The 13,325-nt window shown below is 34.5% G+C and overlaps 1 pseudogene; it reads right to left on the bottom strand.

The window, feature by feature from the left end:
- The window catches only part of LOC149231897 (cytochrome P450 76T24 pseudogene), a 103,687-nt pseudogene extending 90,362 nt beyond the window's left edge, over nucleotides 1-13,325 (bottom strand).

Raw genomic sequence — 13,325 nt, 5'->3', positions numbered from 1 at the left:
CTAATAAACTCATCAATTAGTAAACCTGTTTAATAATCCATTGATTAATAAACCTAAATAATAAAATCATTTCAATCAAAATTTTGGTAAATCAAACCCATTTAAAAGCATTAACTAATAAAATAATTTCAAAATGAAATTGGGGGACCGAATAAAATCAATCATATATATTTAATGTTTATAAATAATTTAAACATCCCAAAGGGCGATCATTTAATGGTTATATATAATTTAAAAAAACCAAAGGGTGATCAATTAATGCTTATAAGTATATTAAAATAGAAGGGTGGGCGACTATTAGAGTCATAAAGATTTTACATCATGATTTCAAGTGACCGACTGAATGAATGGATTTGATGAGGAAGTGAGGAGATTACTTGCAGAGGAGATAACCTCTCTTATAAAAGGGAGGTGACAGGGCGAAGAAGGGGGGGTTTTCATTGTTGTTTTTCTAGTGGATGAAAGGAGACGAAAGGAAATAGAGGTTACGAAGAAGGAGGAATGGTACAAATTGAGGGATGAGCCTCAGGCTCGATCTTCAACTAAAAATTTGGAAACTTGAGCACTATTCTTGGAGTTTTGGGCATGTGGCCAAGAAGGTCTCAATCTCAAATTCCTCTAGGTCTAGGAACCAGAGAGGTTTATCCAAAATGGGCAGGGAGGAATCAATCAGTTTGGTAAAGAAAGCAAAGGATTGGGAGTAACATCAGCCATGGATCAACATCAGACGGGAGAACTAGGTATGCACTTGTGTTTAATTTTATGGACTTTACTTGTGTTTAATTTGCAATTCAATATGAGTTTGATCACAAATAAGCAAAAAAATTAAGGTCAATTGGTGTATTTGACAGAACAAAATAAGGATATCACAAGTAGAAGGATAACCTTCGCCTTGATGTCGTGAGGTTCCTCCCAAATGCATTCAATCTCCTCCTTAGATGACAAGCTTTCCAATCTAAAACTGGTAGCATAAGTTTACATTCTCTGATTTCTGACCTCCTCTAACCCTCTAGTAATTTTATGGGCCAAGAGGAAGAAGTTTTAGATCCAAAAGAGGAGGGTGATATCCCCTATTTAAGAGATTAGTTTTCCATGAGGAAAGGGATAAATATGCATCATTTGAGGGTTATAGTTCGAATAGTCATCACCTATAAGCTTTTAGTTCAGAAATATTAGACCAACTACGTTTCTAGAATGTACTTTTTATGTTTACTTTCTTGAATTCACCTGCACGGTTTATAGTGGCAGAAAGAGTGTACCTCTACACTGTTCTCATAGTTAATTCCAGCGAATGCATGGCAAAAGCTAGGAAAATCAGCATAGGCGAAACTTGACAAGGTGTGACAACTATTATTCCCAAATTTCTCATCTTCTTCAAGATTTTTTAGTTGTTTTACTTCTAAGAGAGTTCAATCAGACATGTTTGTGATGGTAAAAAGACCCATAAACTGATCAAGTGTCATGGAGACAAATTGACATGTCACAGATACCCAAGCCACTTTGATGAGATGAAACTTTTTGTGGCTCTACTTACCACCCTCCCATAAAAATTTCCTCATAATTTTAACTAGTTCACAAATAATCCTAGTTGGTAGTAGGAGAACTATGAACTAGTAAAAAGGAAATATTGATAATACCACTTTAATAAGAACTTGGTTCACAACAAAATTCAACCAAATCAGTCCCCATTGTCGTAGCTTGGAATTGAATTTCACAACAATTCCTAACCATGATTGTGAAGAGTGGGATTTTAAATGGATCATAAACCCTAAACATATAAAATATTTCTAAGAGGTTGTAGGATGGAACCAATGAATAAGAACCAAACGGTTATGAAGAAGGGGGATAATATTCCAAGAATAGATTTGTGATTTTCTATGATTAATAAGACCTCTAGAAACGAATAGATATTGATTTGGAATCCTCTTGAAACACTTTGTAATAATTAATTAGGCTTCTCCTGAAAATAAGGTATCATATGCAAATTCAGAGTGATTTATACTCTTGATTCCTGAAACATATCTTATACATGGAAGCTTGACATTCCTTTGTTCATATTCATGACACCTGCTTAATGAATATGCCATCAAGATTTAGAGGAAAGGTGACAAGGGGCACCCTTGATGGAGCCCTATTGAGGCTTCAAAAAAGATTGAGGAGTGGCCATTCACCAAGGGGGAGATCAAAGGAGACGAGACACAAACCTACATCCATTTTATAAATTTCCCATTAAAGCCAAATTGAGATAGAAATTTTAATAAAAGGTCCCGAGTGACACGGTTAAATGAATTTTCCATATCAAGTTTGATGAGCATAATATATCCTTCCTACATTGCTCAAATGTATTGCCTCTTGGACTAAGATGATATTAACTATTATGTGCCTTTGGCCCATGAATCCCCCCTAATTCTTAAAGATGATATTGGGAAGGAAAGGTTTTATGTACTATGATAAAATTTTAGAAATAATCTTATATGAAATATTGCATAAAGAGATTAGCTGATATCTTGGGAATGAGGCCATATTGACTTTTTTAGGAATCAAGACAAAAAAGGACGAATTAATCCCTCCTCCCATACGATCATGGTTGAAGATGTAATGCACTAGAAAAATAAGATCAAAATTAATAACATCCCAATATGCCTAATAAAAGTGGGATAAAAATCCATATGGAACTAGAGCTTTGTTCAGGCTTTGTGAAAATGCCATTTTTTAGATTTCTTCTTTTGTAATGCTTCACAAGAGCTCTAAATTGCCATCTTCAGGCACCAATTTCAGATTTTATCTAGCATGTACTAAACGATCTCTGAATTTGTTATAGGTTGGGAAAAATATAGAAAATTGAAGAAATTGACAATTTCCCTTTGGATCCCCTTAAAGTCCTTGATCGACACTCCATCCATGCTAACAAATTTAATATTGTTCCTCCAAACCAATTCCTTAGCTTAGTTATGGAAGAACTTAGTGTTGTGATCACTAGTTAGCAGCCATAAGCTGCAAGACTTAAGGCGCCATCTCCGTCTTCTAATCTTAGCACATTAATGAAGGACTCGAATTTTGCGTGCTTGTATTGCAGAAGCTCCTTTGCAATGGATCCCTGCTCTATTTTTCTTTTAGATTTTGCAAAATTTGATTGATGCATGTTTATTTTGGCCTCCTTTGTTCATTATTTTTTTTATTGTGTTCTTAATGACTAACTTTAGATATTTTTTTCCCCAAAAGGTAATGAGAGAACCAATTTCCTACCTACTTCATGTTTCCATTACCAAATTTGAGAAATATTCCCTTTAGATCCAGAGAGGAGAGAAGCGGACGGGAAACGACCCATAGTCTACTGTTTGGAATACTTGAAGAGAAATTGGTCGATGATTTGAACTCACCCAGGGAAGAATATTAGAGGAGATCGGAAATTCTTGAGATAAAAAGGAACATGAAACTAAAAGTATTCCTAGGTGGGCTACAATATTCCCTAGGCCAAGTCTACCATTATTCCATGCAAATTTGTTAACCTTGATAACTATTAGATCTATCTAACTAATGAGATCCTCTAAAATTTCTTGAAACTAATATCGAACATGGGATCCTCCCATCTTTTCCCCAAGGATGGTAGGTTTTATTAAAATCCCATGCCATAATACAATCTTGATTTCAAGTGGAGCCTCTGAGGTCTAGGAGAGACACTCAATAATTGAACTTTTATGTCTATTGAATAGGCACATATACATTTTTTATGTGTAAGGATCGACATTCAATTACTGATAAAAATAAGTAAAACCAATTCTACATCGTGTTAAAGGACACCCTGCAGGGAAACCAACCCAAAACCACCATTTTAAAGTCTTGATATTACATATACTGAGTTTGACTAAAATGTCTATCAACACCATAAACAAGAGTGAAAATGATTTGCAGAATGATACATATAAACCAGAACTTTGGCCTGGAGCCACAAAACTAGTAGTAAATGTGCTTAACATGAAACTATCCTATGTAAATGAACTAGAAGCCACATAAGGGATGACCAATTACTTGAATGAGCCTGGAAGACTTGAGACTGTAAACGAGCTGCAAAGAGTCACAATATATAAGCCATGAGCCACGAGCTACAAGCCACAAGCCACATACACGCATAACAAGGCCCCCTCCTTGGCCCATTGAACACACACAGTGGGAGATACTTCTTCGACATGCCTCAACCTTGACTATGCACAACAGGTACTCCTTCCCTGTCCAATGATCACACACAACAGGAACTCCTTCCTCGAAACCCGAGAGCCTCAAGCCTCTATGCTGCTTTGAGAGTGACAGACGAGCTACCTTCCTACAAACTCTATGACCTCCCAGAAGTAGTGACATAAAGCCTATTCTCTTCACTAACATGACAAGACTAAGAACCGAAAGGAATTGCTTCAAATTCCCTGCATGCCTCCCAATGTAGTAACTCCACTAATTAGCCAATTGCAAATAGTCTAAAAGGTAAGCCTTAGTGCCGAATTGGAGCCTCTGTGCAACAAAATAAATTCTACAGGTCATAGGTTGCCCCGCGACTAATGGACGTCCAACCCCAACATCCATGTAGACGAAGAGAGCAAAATCGCAATTGTAGGCATCGATCCTAGCTGCCAGAGAATTGCGAGGAGGATCAACATTGCAATTATCCCACACCATGGCTCGAATGGAAACCTAAAGAATATTGTGATTCTCCATGAAACCAGATGAATGAATACTATCTTTGCACGATGGAGCATTAGGATAACACAATTCACCCTCAGGTCGAATGGCCTTATAATCATCACACATGATCATAAACAAAATACTATGGTATTGGATTGTGTTAATGGTAAAGGATCTAGGCATGAGTGAATCTAATGGAGCATACAACTAAGCTATGTTTGATGCATGACCCCCCACGTGGAGAGCCAAGTCGGCGAGAGCAGTCTTGTCAATTGGAAGACTACATTGGCACCCACAGTGGGGGTGAATATGCGTTAACAACAATAAATTCCTTGTTTGATGGGAGATGAAGCAAGTGAACCATCAAAAAATTAAGCACCAAATGTGAGTCAATAAACTTGAAAATAGAGATAGACCAAATTTAGAGCCCCCTAGAAGCCCCATGTGATCCAATCACTCTAAGGTCAGAATTCTTCCAAAATTTGAAAACTTTTGAAGGGTCTCTTCTACCCCTATATTTGCCTCATGGAGCAAGAGGATGGCCAACATTTCCTTTTTTATTATAGATTTAAATTTAGACATCTATTTATCAAAGCCTAACCCCCTACAATTCCAAAAGAGGAATTTCATTATTTATTGTGCGATTTGTTGCCTCCGGAATGGAGGCTAGGGATGTTCATATTGATGTTTATACTAACCATTTTGGATGGATCGATTATTTTTTGGGTACCCATTTCCTTTGTTTTTTTTATAAATATTTTTCATTCCGGAGCTATCGATTAGTCTTCCTCCCTACTTTTCTCCGTGAATGATTCATTTCGTTTTCCCTATTCGCATCCGATTTTTCATCTACAAATCTTGTTGGTAACCTTGAACCCCTAGTTTTGAGGGCCTTGGGGGAGTGGAATTCTTCTTCCTATGAATCTATATCCTTCGCTTGAGTCCCCATAGAGGTTTACTCTAAGGGAACATGCCTTTTGGTGTTACAAGAGAAGAGGGCTTAGTGGGGCTTCGGGCCTTCTCCATCATCATTTTAGCAGTTAGGATTTCCAATTTTTCTAGAAAATGTTTCAAGATATTGAAGCTATTGTTTGGATCTAGGGATCTATTATTATTAATAGTAGAGATTCCCTCTCTAGGCATTGACCCTTACTTTTTTGGAGACATGGGCCCTTACCCTTTCTGCCTTGTAGTCGCTTTAGGAGGAGCTTGGTTGTTCATCCTTGCGAGGCCTCTTCTCCTATTCTATTGCTACCATTATTATCCATCATTACTCTACTTTAGCTTCTCTTCTCCCTTATTATTACAATCATGTGTGAAATGGCTATATTCATGGAAAAACTTGCATTTAAATGGAATTTGATTACATTCAACTTCTTGTATATGAGATCAATTATCTAGGTTTATATTTATTACTGTTGATAAACACTTTTCTAGCTCCACCGCCACACTGATATTGGTGCAAGTTTGTAACCCTTCTTGTGGCTTATCTCGGTCGATGTATTTGCTAAGAATATTTCCTATACTCCTAAAAGTTTCCTCATTCCAATAATGTAGTAGGAAGAAGAGAAGTTTAACGCATACTGAGACTTATGTTGGAACATCACATTCAGGATTAAAATGTGGACTCCAATGATCTAGATATAACCCTTGGCTCCCCCATGAAGTAGGGGTTATTCCTAAAGATGAGATCCAAATTTGCTTTCCTTCAGACAGGAAGGTGTAAATCGATTGTCAACAAAATGACATTGAAACCTTATTTTTAATCTTGGGTATCCAGTTCTCGTCAATCCATGCTCGCAGGGATCTCAAAGAGGGTCATAAGCCCATAAAATGACAAATAATCCTCATATCTGCAAGCTTCAGGGTCATTGATTTAGATTGAGCTGTGAACCTCCACCTTTGGAATGTTGTTGATGTTCTTCTCAAATTTTGAGGATTCAACCTTTTAGAAAAGTGGCCCTCTAGCAACAAGGGCATTAAATTCCACTATGTTTGGAGGGGGTTGCGAGGGTGAGATGGGGGTCCTATTGAACCTTGAGCCATTTTCGGCAAATAAAAGAAAGCAACAAAGAATAACAGGTTGAGCAATGCACAGTAGGTTTTGTTTGATTTTTCCATAATTAATTTACATTTCAAAAATAAAACAATATTATAATGTTATAAATGATTAAATTTATATATTAAAATATCATTTTATAGTTTATTTTTAATTGAACACTCAATAAATACAATTATATGAATTTATGTTTTATAAATTTTATATATAACTAAAAAACTATTATTTTTTTTTTTTTTGAATTTTTATTAAAAAAAATTCAATAGTTTATATAACTTAATAATTCTCTTTTAATATATTGATGTTTAGTTTCTAATGGTTTAATGAATTTATGTTTTATAAATTTTATATATAATTAAAAAACTATTTTTTTATAGATTTTCTTAAACAAAAATTAATAGTTTATATAATTTAATAATTCTCTTTTAATATGTTGATGTTTAGTTTTTAATGGTTAAATTTACATTTCTACATAGAATTTTAAATTATATTTCCAATATATAATTGGAAATTTAATAATATATTTACTTTTAATTAATATAAATTATTATTATTAATATTGTATTTTATTTTTATTTAATATAAATTGGTTTTTTACATAAAGAATCATCACAAGAATTCTAAATATTAGTTAAATTTGTTTTTTTTTTAAATTTAATAGTAAATCATACAAATTGTTATATCAGTTTAGAAAAATAAGCATTTACATTTTATAAAGACATTTTTTAAAATACAAACTAATAGAGTAATAATTAATTTTTGATTTAACATTTTAATCAAAATTAATTGAATCTCAAAAACACTTTATCATATTAATTTTCTAATCTTTATTTAGTATTAAAATTTCTTTTAAAAGAACATCAATTTAATAATTAAACTCATGATAAATATACTCAATGAAGACAGACACTTACAACTCTCACATTTGTAGCTGTCAAGATAATAAGACTAATATTTTAACTATAGTGATCTAATGAATCAATCTATTATAACTTTAGAATCCTCAACACCTTTAAAGACCAATGTCTTTTGTTTTTCTCAAAATAAAAGGAATTTCAAAGACCTACTAATTCATTTCTACAACTCTCATATTTGAAGCTGGAAAGATATAAGACTAATATTTTAATTGAAGTGATCTAAGTAATGAGATCCTCTAAAATTTCTTGAAACTAATATCAAACATGGGATCCTCCCTTTTTTCCCCAAGGATGGTAGGTTTGTTTAAAATTCCCTGCCATAATACAATCTTGATTTCAAGTGGAGCCTTTGAGGTCTAGGAGAGACACTCAATAATTGAACTTTTATGTCTATTGAATAGGCACATATACATTTTTTATGTGTAACGATCGACATTCAATTATTGATAAAAATAAGTAAAAACAATTCTACATGGTGTTAAGGGACGCCCTACAGGGAAACCAACACAAAACCACCATTTTCAAGTCTTGATATTACATATACTGAGTTTGACTAAAATGTCTATCAACACCATAAGCAAGAGTGAAAATGATTTGCAAAATGATACATAGAAACCAGAACTTTGGCCTGGAGCCACAAAACTAGTAGTAAATGTGCTTAACATGAAACTATCCTATGTAAATGAACTAGAAGCCACATAAGGGATGACCAATTACTTGAATGAGCCTGGAAGACTTGAGACTATAAATGAGCTATAGAGAGTCACAATCTATAAGCCATGAGCCACGAGCTACAAGACACAAGCCACATACAGGCATGACAAGGACCCCTCCTCGCCCCATTGAACACACACAGTGGGAGATCCTTCCTCAACATGCCTCAACCTCGACTATGTGCAACAGGTACTCCTTCCTTGTCCAATGATCACACACAATAGGAACTCCTTCCCTAAAACCCCAGACCCTCAGAGCGTCGAGCTACCTTCTTACAAACTCTATGACCTCCCAGAATTAGTGACATAAAGCTTATTCTATTCACTAACATGACAAGGCTAAGAACCTGAAGGAATTGCTTCAAATTCCCTGCATGCCTCCCAATGTAGTAACTCCACTGATTAGCCAATTGCCAATAGTCTGAAAGGTAAGCTTTAGTGCCAAATTGGAGCCTCTGTGCAACCAAATAAATTCTACTGGTCACGGGTTGCCCCACGACTAATGGACGTCCAACCCCAACATCCATGCAAATGAAGAGAGAAAAATCCCAATTGTAGGCATCGATCCTAGCTACCAGAGAATTGCGAGGAGGATCAACATTGCAATTATCCCACACGATGGCTCGAATGGAAACCTAAAGAATATTGTGATTCTCCATGAAACCAGATGAATGAATACTATCTTTGCACGATGGAGCATTAGGCCAACACAATTCACCCTGAGGTCAAATGGACTTATAATCATCACACACGATCATAAACCAAACACTATGGTATTGGATTGCGTTAATGGTAAAGGATCTAGGAACGAGTGAATTTAATGGAGCATACAACTAAGCTATGGTTGATGCATGACCCCCCACGTGGAGAGCCAAGTCGCCAAGAGCAGTCTTGTCAATTGGAAGACTACTTTGGCACCCACGGTGGGAGTGAATATGCATTAACAACAATAAATTCCTTGTTTGATGGGAGATGAAGCAAGTGAACCATCAACAAATGAGGCACCAACTGTGAGTCAATAAACTTGAAAATAAAGATAGACCAAATTTAGAGACCCCTAGAAGCCCCATGTGATCCAATCACTCTAAGGTCAGAATTCTTCCAAAATTTTCAAAACTTTTGAAGGGTCTCTTCTTCCCCTATATTTGTCTCATGGAGCAAGAGGATGGCCAACATTTCCTTCTTTATTATAGATTTAAATTTAGACATCTATTTATCAAAGCCTAACCCCCTGAAATTCCAAAAGAGGAATTTCATTTTTTATTGTGCGATTTGTTGCCTCCGAAATGGAGGCCAGGGATGTTCTTATTGATGTTTATACTGACCATTTTGGATGGATCGATTATTTTTTGGGTACCCATTTCCTTTTTTTTTATAAAGATTTTTCATTCTGGAGCTATCAATTAGTCTTCCTCCCTACGTTTCTCCGCGAATGATTCATTTCGCTTTCCCTGTTCGCATCCAATTTTTCATCTACAAATATTGTTGGTAACCCTGAAACCCTAGTTTTTAGGGCCTTGGGGGAGTGGAATTCTTCTTCCTGTGAATCTATATCCTCCGCTTGAGTCCCCATAGAGGATTACTCTAAGGGAACATCCCTTCTAGCGCTACAAGAGAAGAGGGCTTAGTGGGGCTTGGGGTCTTCTCCATCATCATTTTAGTAGTTATGATTTCCCATGTTTCTAGAAAATGTTTCATGTGATTGAAGCTATTGTTTGGATCTAGGGATCTATTATTATTATTATTATTATTATTAGAGGTTCCCTCTCTAGGCGTTGACCCTTACTTTTTTGGAGACATGGGCCCTTTCCCTTTCTGCCTTGTAGTCACTTGAGGAGGAGCTTGGTTCTTCATCCTTGCGAGGCCTCTTCTCCTATTCTATTGTTGCCATTATTATCCATCATTACTCTACTTTAGCTTCTCTTCTGCCTTATTATTACAATCACGTGTGAAATGGCTATATTCATGGAAAAACTTGCATTTAAATGGAATTTGATTTCAATCAACTTCTTGTATATGAGATCAATTATCTAGGTTTATATTTATTACTGTTGGTAAACACTTGTCTAGCTCCACCACCACACTGATATTGGTGCAAGTTTGCAACCCTTCTTGTGGCTTATCTCTGTCGATGTATATGCTAAGGATATTTCCTATACTCATAAAAGTTTCCTCATTCCAACAACATAGTAGGAAGAAGAGAAGTTTAACCCATACAGAGACTTCTGTTGGAACATCACATTTAGGATTAAAATCTGGACTCCAATGATCTAGATATAACCCTTGGCCCCCTCATGAAGTAGGGGTTATTCCTAAAGATGAGATCTAAATTTGCTTTTCCTTTAGACAAGAAGGTGTAAATCGATTATCAACAAAATGACATTGAAACCTTATTTTTAATCTTGGGTATCTAGTTCTCGTCAATCCATGCCCGCAGGGATCTCAAAGAGGGTCATAAGCCCATAAAATGACAAATAATCCTCATATCTGCAAGCTTCAGGGTCATTGATTTAGATTGAGTTGTGAACCTCCACCTTTGGAATGTTGTTGATGTTCTTCACAAATTTTGAAGATTCAACCTTTTAGAAAAGTGGCCCTCTAGCAACAAGGGCATTAAATTCAACTATGTCTGGAGGGGGTTGCGAGGATGAGATGGGGGTCTTATTGAACCTTGATCCATTTTCAGCAAATAAAGGAAAGAAACAAAGAATAACAGGTTGAGCTATGCGCACTTGGTTTTGTTTGATTTTTCTATAATTAATTTACATTTCAAAACTAAAACAATATTATAATGTTATAAATGATTAAATTTATATATTAAAATATCATTTTATAGTTTATTTTTAATTGAACACTCAATAAATACAATTATATGAATTTATGTTTTATAAATTTTATATATAAATAAATAACTATTAATTTTTTTTTTTTTAATTTTTATTAAAAAAATTCAATAGTTTATATAGCTTAATAATTCTCTTTAAATATATTGATGTTTAGTTTTTAATGGTTTAATGAATGTTTTATAAGTTTTATATATAATTAAAAAACTATTAATTTTTTTATAGATTTTATTAAAAAAAATTAATAGTTTAGATAATTTAATAAAAAAAATTTAATATATCGATGTTTAGTTTTTAATGGTTAAATTTAAATTTCTAAATGGAATTTTAAATTATATTTCCAATATATAATTGGAAATTTAATAATATATTGACTTTTAATTATTATAAATTATTATTAATAATATTGTTTTTTATTTGTATTTAATACAAATTGGTTTTTTTACATAAAGAATCATCAAAAGAATTCTAAATATTAGTTAAATTTTTTTTTTTTTAATTTAATAGTAAATCATACAAATTGTTATATAAATTTAGAAAAATAAGCATTTACATTTTATAAAGACATTTTTTAAAGTACAAATTAATAGAGTAATAATTAATTTTTGGTTTATCATTTTAAATAAAATTAATTAAATCTCAAAAACACTTGATCATCTCAATTTTCTAATTTTCATTTAGTATTAAAATTTCTTTTAAAAGAACATCAATCTAATAATTAAACTCATGATAAATATACTCAATGAAGACACACACTTACAACTCTCATATTTGTAGTTGTCAAATAATAAGACTAATATTTTAACTATAGTGATCTAATGAATCAATCTATTATAACTTTAGAATCCTCAACACCTTTAAAGACCAATGTCTTTTGTTTTTCCCAAAATAAAAGGAATTTCAAAGAACTACTAATTCATTTATACAACTCTCATATTTGAAGCTCGAAAGATAATAAGACTAATATTTTAATTGTAGTGATCTAAGTAATGAGATCCTCTAAAATTTCTTGAAACTAATATTGAACATTGGATCCTCCCTTTTTTCCCCAAGGATGGTAGGTTTTATTAAAATTCCATGCCATAATACAATCTTGATTTCAAGTGGAGCCTCTGAGGTCTAGGAGAGACACTCAATAATTGAACTTTTATGTCTATTGAATAGGCACATATACATTTTTTATGTGTAAGGATCGACATTCAATTACTGATAAAAATAAGTAAAAACAATTCTACATGGTGTTAAGGGACGCCCTTCATGGAAACCAACCCAAAACCACCATTTTAAAGTCTTGATATTACATATATTGAGTTTGACTAAAATGTTTATCAACACCATAAGCAAGAGTGAAAATGATTTGCAGAATGATACATAGAAACAAGAACTTTGGCCTGGAGCCACTAAACTAGTAGTAAATGTGATTAACATGAAACTATCCTATGTAAATGAGCTAGAAGCCACATAAGGGATGACCAATTACTTGAATGAGCCTGGAAGACTTGAGACTGTAAATGAGCTGCAGAGAGTCACAATCTATAAGCCATGAGCCACGAGCTACAAGCCACAAGCCACATACATGCATAACAAGGACCCCTCCTTGGCCCATTGAACACACACAGTGGGAGATCCTTCCTCGACATGCCTCAACCTCGACTATGCGCAACAGATACTCCTTCCTTGTCCAATGATCACACACAATAGGAACTCCTTCCCTGAAACCTGAGAGCCTCAAGCCTCTACGCTGCTTTGAGCGTGACGGACGAGCTACCTTCTTACAAACTCTATGACCTCCCAGAAGCAGTGACACAAAGCTTATTCTCTTCACTAACATGACAAGGCTAAGAACCAGAAGGAATTGCTTCAAATTCCCTGCATGCCTCCCAATGTAGTAACTCCACTGATTAGCCAATTGCCAATAGTCTGAAAGGTAAGCCTTAGTGCTGAATTTGAGCCTCTGTGCAACCAAATAAATTCTACTAGTCACGGGTTGCCCCATGACTAATGGACGTCCAACCCCAACATCCATGCAGATGAAGAGAGAAAAATCCCAACTGTAGGCATCGATCCTAGCTGCAAGAGAATTGCGAGGAGGATCAACATTGCAATTATCCCACACCAT

The sequence above is a fragment of the Pinus tabuliformis genome, chromosome J (assembly GCF_031772625.1).
Source record: "Pinus tabuliformis cultivar Carrire ecotype Pingquan chromosome J, CPIR1, whole genome shotgun sequence".
Taxonomy (NCBI): Eukaryota; Viridiplantae; Streptophyta; class Pinopsida; order Pinales; family Pinaceae; genus Pinus; species Pinus tabuliformis.
The sequence above is the reverse complement of the archived record's forward strand: the minus strand, read 5'-3'. Positions and strand labels throughout refer to the sequence as shown.